General features: G+C 48.8%; 1 protein-coding gene across 1 annotated transcript in view; it reads right to left on the bottom strand.

The window, feature by feature from the left end:
• LOC112061046 (gastrula zinc finger protein XlCGF57.1-like) overlaps nt 1–11,889 on the bottom strand; it is a 104,987-nt gene that overhangs the window by 42,711 nt on the left and 50,387 nt on the right. The window lies entirely within an intron of this gene.

The raw sequence follows: 11,889 nt of genomic DNA, 5'->3' as shown, positions 1-11,889 counted from the left end.
GAGCCGGACCTGCTGGCCGCTTCTGGGGCGCAGTGCGGTGCCAGGACAGGTAGGGATTAACCTGCCCTAATGCCGCAGCGCTGCCCACCGGACTTTTAACCGCCCAGTCAGCGGTGCTGACCGGAGCCGCCGGGGTCCCTTTTCGACCAGGGTGTTCCGGACACTGGTCACCCTACATGAGCCCCCTGCTAATCCGAATCCCGGAGACCCCGGGCCCAGCCCCGCCCTAGAACAGACGCTCCCCCAGCCTGGCGCACTCGGGGATCAGAGACGCTCTTCCCCCGAGAACGCGGCAGGAGACCCAACTGGCAAAGCAAGGGCTACCCAGCACCGGCATGGGCAGGGCCCCTGCAGGATACAGGGTCCGAGACGCAAACAGGGCCCAGGCCCAGGGCGAGACGGGCTCTAAGGAGCTGAGGGGGAAGGGCTCGATGAACGGTGCAAGGAGAGACGGGGCCTGCCCCCAGGTCAGTATGTAAAGCCATGTGGGGCGAGCTGGTCCCACCCAGCGATGCAACGAGCTGCCCACGGGCAGGGAGAGTAGCTGGCATGGCTTTGGGAACAAGAGACCTCGCCCCGAGTTAGCACCAGGGACAGAAATACCTCGGTGCTGGAGCCGGATTCAGCCCGTCGGTGGGAACGCTGATGCGCTGCGGCTGAATCCGGCTGCCAGGAAGGGGCTTTCCTGGGGACATTTTACATTTTAATCAAAAATTTCTTGGGAATTTGTTGAGGTTTTGTCAAAAACAAACCAAAAATTGTTTTTTGGCAGCTGAAAAGTGGAACGTTTTGTGCGTACGCTTTCCAACACCGGCCTTGCAACGACAACACAACCCTTGCCATTGAGTCAAAGAACGTTTTTCCGTGGAAAAAGCTTGGCTGAAAAATGTGTGGCCGGCTCTAGACACGTGAGGGCCGAGCTCCGACCCTGCACTGCAGCCTGCTGGGAACTGTGGTCTTTCCTTCCCGCCTGCTGAGAACCAAAGCCAAGTTCTCACAGCAGACAGACACCAAGGACGACTACCAAGGCCACCCAGATGGGGGGAGGGCAGAGGGACAGTTTGCCCTGAGCCCCCCAGTTGAAAGAGCCCCCAACCTCTGTGCCCCGGTGCACCAGGCTACGATGCTCAAAGTCAGGAGTTGAGCCCAGCCCCACAGGACAGGAGCCACAGCTGTGGGGCCAGTGCCGGGGGTTCAATCTCCAAGCCCCTGACCCCAGGGCCTCCCTTCAGTGGTCATTTTTGGGAGGGGGCATGGTGGTGCCCCAGGTGCCCCCAAAAGCTCGGGGCAGCCAGGCCTTGAGGACTCTCAGCTATGGGAGCCCAGGGGTCTTGGACCCGCAATGACTGGGCCCCACTGTCACCCAGCGCGCTGGCTCCACTGGGATCTCATCCCCTTTGCCAGGATAATCGAGATCTTTCCCCCACCCCCCAAGTTACTGGCTCTGGCCTGGCTTCCGGATCCCACTCCCTCCCCAGCGGCTGCCTCCCACAGCCACTGTGTCCCCCCCCCCTCCCCGTGCGCTCAGCCCACACCACTGCTGGGGGAGGCGAGTCCCAGGCTGTGGCCCCTGCAGCGAGGCAGACAGACGAAGGGAGAGGAGGTCTCGGGCCAGCACGTTCTGGCCTTGTGACGTTATTGACATAAACTGGGACCGTATAGATCATTGTTGCAACCAAGGTCCTGTAGTGGCACCCAAATCTTGTATAAAGGGGGTCAAATGGGGTGTCTAAGACAAGGTTATGGTTTACTGGTTATGATTATGCTGTCTAGATGTGTGTATCAGTTTTGTAGTTGAAGTTATGAATATTGGCTCTATACTGTCTGTATGGCAAACTTATGCTATGCTTCTGGGTGACATCCCAGACAAGCTGAGATTAGCTCTGCCTAGCCTGCTTGATGGCCCATTAAGGACCATCAGCTATACAATGGACCCATTGAGAGAAGGCAGATACGCCTTGTACCTCAGCGAAGTATGCGGGGACTGGCCCATGTGACTCCAGACTCCATGTTGCTGTAATCTTCCACAGTAAGAACAAAGAGGTGTTCTTACACCTGGAAAAGACTATATAAGGCTGATGCCTGATCTCCATCTGGTCTTCAATCCTGCTTCTTACCTCTGGAGGAACTTTGCTACAAGCTGAAGCTTTGAACAAAGGACTGAGGACCCATCCCAGCGGGGGATGTATTCCAGAGACTTGATTTGAACCTGCAGTTTATTCCATCGCTGCTGCAAGCCTGAACCAAGAACTTTGCCATTACTGTATGTAATTGATTCCATTTAACCAATTCTAACTCTCATCTCTATCTTTTTCCTTTTATGAATAAACCTTTAGATTTTAGATTCTAAAGGATCGGCAACAGCGTGATTTGTGGGTAAGATCTGATTTGTATATTGACCTGGGTCTGGGGCTTGGTCCTTTGGGATCAGGAGAACCTTTTTCTTTTACTGGGGTATTGGTTTTCATAACCATTTGTCCCCATAACGAGTGGTACTGGTGGTAATACTGGGAAACTGGAGTATCTAAGGAGATTGCTTGTGAGACTTGCAGTTAGCCAGTGGGGTGAGACTGGAGTCCTCTTAGTCTGGCTGGTGGTTTGCCTTAGAGGTGGAAAAAACCCCAGCCTTGGGCTGTAACTGCCCTATTTGAGCAATTTGTCCTGAGTTGGCACTCTCAGGTGGGTTCCGCCAGAACCGCATTGTCACAGTGGCGTAGTCGTGCTTGGATCCACAGAACCAGGTCAATTAAGCTTTGGGTCAGAACCCCACGCTATCCAAATTTGAATTTTGGGATTGAGAGTTTTGTTGGTTAAAGAGCTGCTGCAATGGCTGAGCAAAGAGCATATGAGGGACTTGGGAAAAAAGCCCTGGAAAATTTGTGTTCAGAAAAGAGGATAAGCTTTAGAAAGAAAGCTACAAAGGAAGAATTGAGAAATCTGCTAATAGCCAGTGATCAGGGGGCAAGAGCACAGCCCTTACCTGAGGCTGCAGAAGATGCAGAAAAAATTAGGATGCAAAGGGTGACAAGTCAACTGCAATTTGAGCATGAACAGAAGCTGGCAGATCTTCGATTGCTGGAGAAGCACAAAATAGCAGAGTTAGAAAGAGAGAGAGAGAAAGAGGCTGCTGAGAGAGAGAAAGAGGCTGATCAAAGAAAGAAGGAGGCTGAAGAGAGAGCCCGTAAGGGGCGTCTAGAGCTGCTCGCTGCTGAGCAGGAGACTCACAGGATGGAACAGGAGACTCACAGGATGGAACAGGAGACGGCCAGACTTCAGCTCCAAGTAATGGAAGAGCGGAGAAAGTCATCCCCACCTGGTACTCCACTTCCCCCCCGCCATGAGAAAAACTGGGAAAGGATGTGTCCCATTTACAATGATACTGAGGATATAGAGGCGTTTTTGTCTACCTTTGAACGCCTCTGCAATCTGTACCAGATCCCTGAGGGTCAGCGAATGCCTGTCCTGCTAACCAGACTGACTGGAAAAGCCAGGGAGGTGTTTAATGACTTGGGGGAACAAGAAGCGTTAAATTATGAGCGGTTTAAGGATTCTGTGTTAAGGCGATTCAAGGTTACTCCTGAATCTTACAGAGTTAAGTTTAGAGAGTTTAAAATGCCTAAGGATTGTACTTTTGTAGAATGTGCTCATAAGCTGATGGGTTTTGTTAAAAAGTGGGTTATGGGAGCCAAGGTTCATGGGAGTTTTGAAAAACTGCTGGATTTAATAACTTTGGAACAGTTCTTAGACATTGTGCCTGACAATGTGAGAGCAGCTGTGTGTGACAGGGACCCTGAGTCAGTCCTACGGGCAGCAGAGATTGCCGATGCCCATACCCAAAACAGGGCTCGAGAAGGGTGTAAAACCCCGGGGAAAACTGATCACCAGTCTCCCCAGTTCAAGAGGAGGGAAGGATTTAAAAATAAACCTGACTCTTCTAAAGGAGTTCAAGGGGGCCCGGAGGGTAGGAACTCACATCCCAGGACGGAACAGGTTACATGCTATCGCTGTGGTATGCTGGGCCACATGAGACCAGACTGCCCGACACTGAAGGGCAGCCCAAAACCAGCAACCCCAAATGCCACGGCCAATGCTAACCCTGTTGTTGTAAACTCACAGGCAAGCCACACAGAGCCCAGCATTGGTGCCCTGTGTGCAAATGCTGTTTCTGTTGTCTCTGAAGGATTTGACCTTAAAACTCACATTAAAGCTAAATATGGGGGAAATAATGCAGAGTTTATTAGCAGTGCAGAAGTGAATGGAGTGAGGTGTATGGCATGGAGGGACACCGCAGCAGATATTACTCTGGTTAAAGCAAGTCTTGTCAGGAAGGAAGATTATTTGCCAGGTGAAGATGTAACTGTTGTAGCCTTATCTAAGTATTTTGTCAGGGTGCCTTTGGCTAAAATCCACCTGAAATGGGAGGGATTGGAGGGCACCATGGTTGTGGGAGTAAAAGACATAATCCCTAAGGATATTATGATTGGAAATGATATTAAAGCTATGGTCAGTCAAGTTAATACAAACCAGGCACAAGAGAGGATTGATCCTAAGGTTGTGCCTATGGAGGGTTTCTCCAAAAGTTTGTCTTTGGAAAGTAGCTGTTTGGCTGTGAATGAAGTTTCTGAATGTCTATCTAATGTCTCAGAAGTAAATCTGGAATTAGATCAAGCGAAGGGAGAGGAGAACAAGGAGATTTTGGATGAGCCTAGGCAGTCTTGTGAGCTGATGGCTTTATCTAGTCAGCAGTTTGGGAAGGCAAGGAGAGTGGAAGATGAGTGCCCCTATACCTTATCTGTTTCCTGTGCGAAGAACAGTGACAGTGAAGGAAATGTGCCTGTGTCTGTCAGGGGTGTTGACTTGCCTATGGAGGAAGCTACCCCAGTCTCCAAGCAGTTGTCTGTGAACAGCCCGGTGTGCTGGGACAAGGGAAATGAAATCCCAAACAGTATGTCTAGTAAAGGAAAATGCGTCTCCAACTCTTTTTTGTCTGTGGAGCAGACAGAAGGTGCCTTTCGGCCTGTGATGGTTGAGAGTAATTTAGTTGTCTCAGAGTTGGTTCTGGATTCAACCAAAGCCCAGGAAGGGAATGGTCCTAAGTTTGCATCTGCTGGGGAGAATGGCCCCGTAACTAGGTTGCATCCAGTTAGTGGCTTAGCAAAATCCCAGAGACCAAACAGTTCTGGTGCTTGTATTTTGCCTGTTGCTCATGTGTGGTTGGAGAAGGGTGTAACAACTCTGTCTGATCAGGGTGATACCCTAGCCAGGGCACAAGGAGAGCAGAAAGGTAATTTGGTTGTGTTACCTATGGACAGTTTAACAACTTGTAGCAAAAAGGAAAAAATTCCTAAGCTTGTGTGTGGCAAAGAGAAGGGAAGTATTTCTAACCTTTTATCTAGGAAGTCTATGGGTTCGCCTGAAAGGGGATTGTGTAGAGATCTGCCTGATGGGCCAAAGGTGATCCTGAATGTAAGTAAGACCCAGACAGAGTCTGTTGTTGCTCAGGAAAGTGTGCCTTTAGAGCAAGCCCTAGGTGAAGAGGGTAAGGGCAGAATTTCTGTGAGGGGTGAATTGCTGCTTAGAAAAGCTCCTGGAGAAAGGAATCCTCATGGTACTCGGTGCAAGCAGTTCCCTGCAATTGAAGGGTGTGAGAGTGATTTAATCAAGGAAGTTTCAGTTCCTAGCAGCCAAAAATTGTCTGTTGTGAAGGGATCCACTAACTTTCCTTGTAAAAGATCCAGTGTGGGTAGCTTTGAGAAGGTCTCAGAGGAAGTAAAAGTTGTTAAGGGATTGAGGCATCCCTATAACCAAGTGGCTGTGTGGGGCCAACTTGTTGGGGAGACAATGGTGTTGGAACAGGAATGTCTCCTTTCTGATTCTTTAAATGAGCAGTTTGTGCTTCAGGGTTTGAGGACAGATTTGGTTACTGATGTGTCAGAGCAGAGCAGTTTTATGGCTGAATGCTTGAGGATGCGGGGAAGAGGAAGCAAACTCTCACCCGCAGACTTTTTGGATTTGTGTGGTATCTCTTTAAGACAGAGTCCAGCTTGGGGATGATAGCAGTTACGAATATGAAAACTGGTGGACTGGCTCTGGTCTGGGGTAGTGCAAATTACTTGCCTGGCTGGGAAAGGAAGGACTTGCTAATAGCTGTTAGCACAGAGGGCCCACCCCATCAGCCAGTGAATTCTGTTAAGCAAGAGAAATCAGGGTTTGATCCTGCAGGACAAGGAGGAAAGAGAAAACTGAATTTTGCAAAGGGAAGCCACAGGTTAACCCTAAAATGCCCAAACTCCAATGGTATTGAGCCAAAGGGGTGGCATGACAAACATGACTGTAGATGGACACTTGCAATGAACTTGTTGTTATTGCTAAATTTTGTAATTAATGTGTTGCTATTGCCACAAACGGTAAAAATATACAATGTGCCTAATCTTTTGGAGAATTCATTGAACATGTTAAAAGGAATACATGAAAACACACGTTATGTTAAAAGGCCTTGTTACACTGGGGTTTCACAGGCAATGCATATAAACAATATGGGAACTTTTCACAGGGGAGAGGACATTCCAGACCTAATGTGCTGTATGAAAAGGAAGACTGAGGCACACTACCATATTGCTTTCATGGCTAAATGCCAAGATTCCTGGACTATGAAGAACATTAATATCTGCATTTATTCGATGTTAATTGGGTTCCAAACATTGGCCCGAGCTTGTATGGATAAAGTAGCAGTTTTCTTTAGCTCTTGGCAAGATCACATGGCACATACAGGAACCATGCTGCCAGAGCAGATCCAATCCACTATTGTTCTAACTAAGTGTTACCTTGAGTTTGTAAAGAGGTTCAATCATGTTACTGAACATGACTTTGATGAACCATTTCTGTTATACACTGGTATGGCTTCTAACCCAATACTAGCTGTAGTGAGACAGAACCCAGGATGGGGAGCTCTTGGGATGCAGTCAGTGATGTTTGTGTCATCCATTCCTGCATCAATTTTGCGTTGGGGGTGTGACGTTATTGACATAAACTGGGACCGTATAGATCATTGTTGCAACCAAGGTCCTGTAGTGGCACCCAAATCTTGTATAAAGGGGGTCAAATGGGGTGTCTAGGACAAGGTTATGGTTTACTGGTTATGATTATGCTGTCTAGATGTGTGTATCAGTTTTGTAGTTGAAGTTATGAATATTGGCTCTATACTGTCTGTATGGCAAACTTATGCTATGCTTCTGGGTGACATCCCAGACAAGCTGAGATTAGCTCTGCCTAGCCTGCTTGATGGCCCATTAAGGACCATCAGCTATACAATGGACCCATTGAGAGAAGGCAGATACGCCTTGTACCTCAGCAAAGTATGCAGGGACTGGCCCATGTGACTCCAGACTCCATGTTGCTGTAATCTTCCACAGTAAGAACAAAGAGGTGATCTTACACCTGGAAAAGACTATATAAGGCTGATGCCTGATCTCCGTCTGGTCTTCAATCCTGCTTCTTACCTCTGGAGGAACTTTGCTACAAGCTGAAGCTTTGAACAAAGGACTGAGGACCCATCCCAGCGGGGGATGTATTCCAGAGACTTGATTTGAACCTGCAGTTTATTCCATCGCTGCTGCAAGCCTGAACCAAGAACTTTGCCATTACTGTATGTAATTGATTCCATTTAACCAATTCTAACTCTCATCTCTATCTTTTTCCTTTTATGAATAAACCTTTAGATTTTAGATTCTAAAGGATCGGCAACAGCGTGATTTGTGGGTAAGATCTGATTTGTATATTGACCTGGGTCTGGGGCTTGGTCATTTGGGATCAGGAGAACCTTTTTCTTTTACTGGGGTATTGGTTTTCATAACCATTTGTCCCCATAACGAGTGGTACTGGTGGTAATACTGGGAAACTGGAGTATCTAAGGAGATTGCTTGTGAGACTTGCAGTTAGCCAGTGGGGTGAGACTGGAGTCCTCTTAGTCTGGCTGGTGGTTTGCCTTAGAGGTGGAAAAAACCCCAGCCTTGGGCTGTAACTGCCCTATTTGAGCAATTTGTCCTGAGTTGGCACTCTCAGTTGGGTTCCGCCAGAACCGCATTGTCACAGGTCTGTTGGAGGCTCTTCTCCCGTAATTCCCGTCCCAGTCACCCTGGTAGCCCTGTGCATTTCAGGTGGGTCTTTGGTCTGCACACCTGGCCACGGTAGCCCTCTCCATGGGTGCAGGTGGAGCCCTGCACCCGTCAACATCTCTTGTGCTGCTAACGAGGCTGGGTAACGCAGAACCCTGCTAGCATCTCAGGGCCTCACCCAGGGGCTTCCTGGAGCCAACCGGGGTCTCTGCACTGGCTTGCACCGTCTCTGGCTCACACCCAGAGTCAGGGGCGGCTCTATGGTTTTTGCTGCCCCAAGCACGGCAGTCAGGCAGCCTTCAGCAGATTCGGCGGTGTTTCTGCGGGTGATCTGCCGGTCGCGCGCCTTCGGCGTACCCGCCGCCAAATTGTCGCCGAAGCCGCGGGACCGGCGGACCTCCCGCAGGCATGCCGCCGAAGGCACCCTGACTGCCGCCCCAGGCATGTGCTTGCTGCGCTGGTGCCTGGAGCCGCTCCTGCCCAGAGTGAACATGTCACTGGACCTGCCTGGAGCTGGGGGAGCACAGGGAGGGCACCAGGAGCTGCTGGAAAAGCTGCAGTCCCACTGCCCGTGCACCCTTGTGAGCTGGCCTCCCGCAGGGATGGGGGGATTGGTCTGGGACCCCCAAACGCACACACCTTAAACTAAAATCATTGGCTACAGGGTTATCATTCATTTATTGTGTGCTGTTCTGATTAATTAACATGTCATGTATAATCGTTGTATGCTAAATAGAGTTCAGTTGTAGGAGAGAGGTAAATAGTGGTGTCCCCCAGGGGTCTGTACTGGGCCCAGTCCTAGTCAACATATTTATAAATGATCTGGAAAAAGGGGTAAACAGTGAGGTGGCAAAATTTGCAGATGATACAAAATTATTGAAGATAGATAAGTCCCAGGCAGACTGCGAAGAGCTACAAAGAGATCTCTCAAAACTGGGTGACTGGGCAACAAAATGGCAGATGAAATTCAATGTTGATAAATGCAAAGTAATGCACATTGGAAAACATGATCCCAACTATACATATACAATGATGGGATCTAAATTCGCTGTTACCACTCAAGAAAGTGATCTTGGAGTCATTGTGGATAGTTCTCTGAAACCATCCACTCAATTTGCAGTGGCAGTCAAAAAAGCGAACAGGAGGTTGGGAATCATTAACAAAGGGATAGATAATAAGACAGAAGATAACATATTGACTCTATATACATCCATGGTACGCCCACGTCTTGAATACTGTGTGCAGATGTGGTCGCCCCCTCTCAAAAAAGATATATTGGAATTGGAAAAGGGCAACAAAAATGATTAGGGGTATGGAACGGCTGCTGTATGAGGAAAGATTAGTAAAACTGGGACTTTTCAGTCTGGAAAAGAGATGACTAAGGGGGATACAATGGAGGTCTATAAAATCATGACTGGTGTAGAGAAAGTAGATAAGGAAGTGTTATTTACTCCTTCTCATAGCACAAGAATTAGGGGCCACCAACTGAAATGAATAGGCAGCAGGTTTAAAACAAATACAAGGAAGTATTTTGTCACACAACGCACAGTCAACCTGTGGAACTCCTTGCCAGAGGATGTTGTGAAGGCTGAGACTATAACAGGGTTAAAGAAAGAACTAGATAAGTTAATGGAGGATAGGTCCGTCAATGGCTATTAGCCAGGATGGGTAGGGATGGTGTCCCTAGTCTCTGTTTGCCAAAAGCTGGGAATGGATGACAGGGGATGGATCACTTGGTGATTACCTGTTCTGTTCATTCCCTCTGGGGCACCTGGCATTGGCCACTGTCGGTAGACAGGATACTGGGCTAGACGGACCTTTGGGCTGACCCGGTATGGCCATTCTTATGTATAGAAGTATAAGACTGATCAGTAGTCAGAAGGGATAAGTATGTATTCGGTATCTAAGTAAGTAGGGATGAAACACAAGGCCTGTAGGCTGAGGTCTGCAAGATTTTAGCTTGGCTATTTTAGGCCTTGGAGCTAAGAAATGCCGACATAAGTAAGTGACCGAAGAATAACCCGATGCCCTAAGGTTGTGGGAAAAGACGAACCAAGTGGTGATATTGCGAAAAATTAGATTAATTTTAAATCACAAAAATGCTGTAGAGGCACCTCTGTCTCCACCACGTGCCTGACCCAGGGGATACAGGTTGTGCGTCAGTGCTAATGAGAATAAAGAGAACCTACACAGCCTATAGAAACCGGGGTCCCTTGAGTCTCTAGGGGACACCAGACCAATAAGAAAAAAGAGAGTTGACACTTTTATGGACATGCGCAGAATGTAGGAATAGGCTGAATCTCATTATAAAAAGGTGGTGCCCAGAGCAGGAAAATTGGGCTTCCCATGGGAAAACTCCAGCAGGAACCATCCCTCTACTGGTGATCAATCCATGAGAGACCCATCAGACCCTACGTCTATCCAGGAGGATGCGAGTATAACTGTATTTGTAACTAGTGCATAGGTCTGTATCGAATTTCGGTGGGCTTGGGTAATCAGAACTTTCATTGCAAGTTTCATAACACTTGTCAAACAGACAGACAAGCCCTCGTACTTGGGACTGTGCGTGCGGTCGCTGCCCTTGGTCTGTCTGGGTTCCTAGAGACTCGAACTCGGAAGCAAGGAGCAGATGTGACTTTCCCTCTGTTAAGCTTGAGACGGTAGCCACCGTAGAGCTGGGGCCACGGTGGTGTAATACCACATTACGAAATTCACACTTGACCCAACCCCTCTCCTGGCTGCCAGGTGCCCCCTCCCTGCTCCTGCCTGGCGTGGGAGGCAATGGCTCCCAGCCACAAGGGAGCCGCTCTTTGCGAAGGCCCGTTTCCGAGGCCCCCAAGGGATCAGGGAAGTGGCTGCCCTTCTTTGCAGGCCCCCCACTGCCAGCTAGCAGGCCCAGGGGCTGGCCAGAGCAGGTGTCCCCCCCCCCCCGCCCCTCCGCAGTGCGTTCAGAGGTGGAGCAGGACCGGCGACACCACCAACGTCCCAACCTCGTCCACCTGCAGACACCAGGGGCTGTTTGACTCCGAGCCGTGCCGGCTTGGACTTCTCTTCCAGTTCTTGGGGTGATGCCCTGGGTAACACGGCCGCATCTCCCCACAGCTTGCTGTGTATGCAGCACAGAGGGGCCAGGAGCTGGGGCGGGGCAGGTGTAGTGTAGTAAACTGCTCCCCGTAGTAATGTGCGACCGGTAACAGTTATTGATACATATAGATTGTAAGAAACTGCCATTGTAGTAAACTGCTACCTGATGTAGCAAATGCCTACTACAGGTAGCAGTTTCTTGCACTATAGTGTATGTGAAATTGCTATGTGTAGAAAAGTGCTATCTGTAGCAGTTATTGATACGTACAGATTGTAAGAAACGGCTTTTGTAAAAAGATGCTACTTGATTTTTACATACTTGAAAACTGTTATGTTTCAATCTTCCCTCATAGGTCACGTTTTCTAGACCTTACTTTTTTTCCCCTCTTCTCTGGACTTTCTCCAATTTCTCCACATCTTTCCTGAAATGTGGCGCCCAGAACTGGACACAATACTCCAGCTGAGGCCTAACCAGCGCGGAGCAGAGCGGACATCCCAGAGTAATGTTCTCTTTTTTTGCAGCAGCAGCGTTACACTGTTCACTCATATTCAGCTTGTGGTCCACTAGGACCCCCAGATCCTTTCCGCAGGACTCCTTCCTAGGTTATCATTCACAGACTTTATAGGTGTACTCTCTATGCCATTATCTCAATCATTGATTAAGATTTGGAATAGAAACTTATCCAGAACT

This window comes from Chrysemys picta, chromosome 2, assembly GCF_011386835.1.
Source record: "Chrysemys picta bellii isolate R12L10 chromosome 2, ASM1138683v2, whole genome shotgun sequence".
NCBI lineage: Eukaryota > Metazoa > Chordata > Testudines > Emydidae > Chrysemys > Chrysemys picta.
The sequence above is the reverse complement of the archived record's forward strand: the minus strand, read 5'-3'. Positions and strand labels throughout refer to the sequence as shown.